The 3,310-nt window shown below is 35.2% G+C and overlaps 1 pseudogene; it reads right to left on the reverse strand.

Moving 5' to 3' along the window:
* On the reverse strand, positions 1-1,056 carry LOC126611464 (probable O-methyltransferase 3; annotated as a pseudogene).
* Between the last annotated feature and the right edge of the window lie 2,254 nt (positions 1,057-3,310).

The following is a 3,310-nucleotide window of genomic DNA, read 5'->3' on the forward strand; positions in this document are numbered from 1 at the left end:
TCAGTGATAAACTTCAATAAGAGACCTCAAACCAAGCGTATGAGTGATGTTATAGTGAATGAATCCAGCAGCCAAAAAGATATTCTCCCATTATGATTTGCTACGCTCTTTGCTGGTGACGATGGACATCATCAACATATCGAACATGAGTTGGGTTTCAATTGATTTCTTATTATACCCCACAACTATATCTATGATGATAATCTTCTTCCTTCCTTCATTTTTGCTCAGAAGCTTTGATTCTCTACACTTATTCAATATCTTCATGCTTTCTTCATCATTCCAATCTTGCATAATCCACTAAGATAGATCATGAATCGCATATGTTACTCAGTTAGTCACAACATTTACCCAAATTAATCTAGAGGATATGTAAACACAACTACATCAATAATGTATACATGCCAAATTTGGAACATACTCTATTAGGATTCCATTGTGCGGTTCCACCTGATTAGAGTGTACTTAACAAATGTGTCAATTTTATGTGTCTGATTAAATATATAATCCAATAGCTAGGACTTTAACAAACGATTTGAACTAGCTAGCTAGAATTTTGCAAAGACAATCAAGGATGAGATGGAGGCATTTTATCTTGAGCAGAATTGCATTGGCTGGAGCTATTTTATCAAACATGTCTCCTCCCACAAAACCCAAATTATGGGCCGTCCCTTCCAAGTCAGCCACCACATGTGGCTGGTCAAACACAGTGCAGTTGATGTTGGGGAATCCATAGGCAATGGCTTTGGCCATTGTTCCTGTACCCCCTTCAACATCAACCAGGGATTTCGAACCCTCATAAACTCCTCCACACTCTTCCACCGCCACCCTTGCGATAAGTTTGGAGTTCGCCTCCATTGCTTCATTGAACAAGTCACCAAACGTCTGTTTCTTAGCACTCAATTCCCAAAAAGGCATTCCATTTTGCAACCTCAAATGGTGTGTATGGAACTAGATCAGGTAAAAACTGATTCTTAAAAATTGTCAAATTTGTGGATCCGCGGAGGCTAAGACAATAAATCTGAAAGCACCATCACTATCAGAAACTAACCACATCGTAACTATTTAATTTGTATGTGCAATGGAGGCTTTTATTTGATGAAGTCACCAAAACAAATTCAAACTAATATATATATGTGTGTTTGTGTGTGTATGTATGTATGTATGTATGTACGTATGTATGTATGTAAAAGATGTAGAATGGAGGGAAAATTTCAATGTATCCATATCAATGGAGTGAAATCCAACGCCTCCTTCTCAACATGTCGCAATGGAGGTCTCGTCCCTACCTACATGTTTGCAGGTTTTACAGTTTTTTTTTCTTTTTCCATTCTTCAGTGTTTATTTTTTTTATTTTTTGTGAGAAAGTACGATATTCATTAAGATTGATATATAATACATACCAGATAGTAGGATAGGGTGCATATTTAATGGGTCTCGATAAAAATCTTGTCGGAAATTTCAACCATGTCGAAGGAAAAAAGACCATCCCGCATCAATAAAATTATATAGTTAACTATTCTCTATCAGGATGTCCAAATTACATATGGAGGTTCCTCAATCCAAATTCGTTTGTGATCGAAAGTAAGACCCCATTGCGCATTCTTAATTAGGACTCTTGGATGTTACAAGATCTAAAAGCTAAAAAAAATTATGAAAATATTTGTTAAAAAGTTTGTTCATTGATCTTAACCCACTATATATAGTACAAAGCTCAAATGAATCATGTAAAATCGATTCGGGAAAACATGCCAATACTAAGGTCCCTGAATCATGTAAAAGTAATTAAATCATTATTTGGTAATAAAGTTGTTGATTAAATGGAATGCAAGTGGCCAGCTAGTGCAGGCCACGAAAGCAACGACAATGCAGAGTACGCAAGCAACGGTAAAAAACATGCCTAATATTTTTGTTTTTAATCACTGCGTTTAAGCATAGCTTAGAGTAGTTACATGACACGTAATAAAGAAATATAATACAAGCCATTTTTCCAGATGTATACTATTGGACTATAGATTTGATTTTCTTGCACATTATTGTGATGTGAAAGCACATTGACACTTGTGCCGCACACTTATCTTGTGGTGTGATCATACTATTAATTAATTCGTTATATTATCAGCCACTAGACTATTGCCACACACTCAACCCATAACATTTTATAGTGTTTCAGAGTATCCCCTATTTAAAAAATTTTAACGTTAATTTTGAAATCCAACCGTCATAGAACCCGAAATCACAAAAATTAAAACTAAAAACTATTTATACTCCGAACATCATAAAATATTTTAGAGCTTTAATGGAAAAGGCTTTTCTAAACATTTTCTTAACAAAAGATAACTTAAGACCATCTTCAACCATCAGGTTAAACTTAAAATTTTTAACACATAAATTTTAGGTTTTAATTCAGAAACATTTTTTTTTTCAATGTTTTTGGGTTAAAATTTTAGCCCAAAAATTATTAAAAAAATTAATTTAGGCTCCTAATTTATTTTTATTAACATTTTAACCAAAAAATAGTTAGATTCCAATAAAGACTGAAAAATCAAAAATAAATTTAGATTTTGATAAAAATATGTATGTAGATTATTATACTTCAATCTTACAACACAAGCACAAAACAAATGATAATCAAAATATTACATAAAAATTATTGTTGACCCTAAAAACTACTAAGTCTCGTGGCGCGCAAACTGAGTAATTAATAAGCTAACTACGTCATTCGGTTGTGTGTGGGGCATGCCAACTCGTCGGCCAATTTCAGCCAGGGAGTAAAATATGTTGATGTGGCGTTGCGTGCAGTGTTAACTTCTCGATCTTGCGACTACGGCTGAGGAAGGAACACAGCTCGGCCTTTGGGTTCTAGAGCCTAAAAACAAGGCTGCTAGTTCTGCGAAGTTTACAAATCATCGACGCCAGGTTCAATCTCGGTAATTATATTCGTGAGAGTATAAGTACGTCAAACTAATACCAGACTATATGGACCAAATACTTGAAATAGATAAATGTCTTGATCGTAAATGTGGTTCTGCCGTTGGAGTGCCAAACTCCTAAATGTACTTGTGAATATCCAATCATAAACTAAAACTCGACTTTCAATGTGCCGAGCGTGGTAACCTGGTAACATCTCACTTTGCTGAAAAGGTTGATGAGATGACCTCTACCAACAAAGACTAAAAAATCCTTGTCAACCGAAACTTGGATAATAACCAGTCGACCTCGAAGTAGTGCTGTCTATCCAAACTGAAGGTGTTCCTCGATCGGCTGATTCTACGGCTCCAGTGGTGTCAATCCCAAAATGAAGATGTCG

The sequence above is a fragment of the Malus sylvestris genome, chromosome 1, assembly GCF_916048215.2.
Source record: "Malus sylvestris chromosome 1, drMalSylv7.2, whole genome shotgun sequence".
Taxonomy (NCBI): Eukaryota; Viridiplantae; Streptophyta; class Magnoliopsida; order Rosales; family Rosaceae; genus Malus; species Malus sylvestris.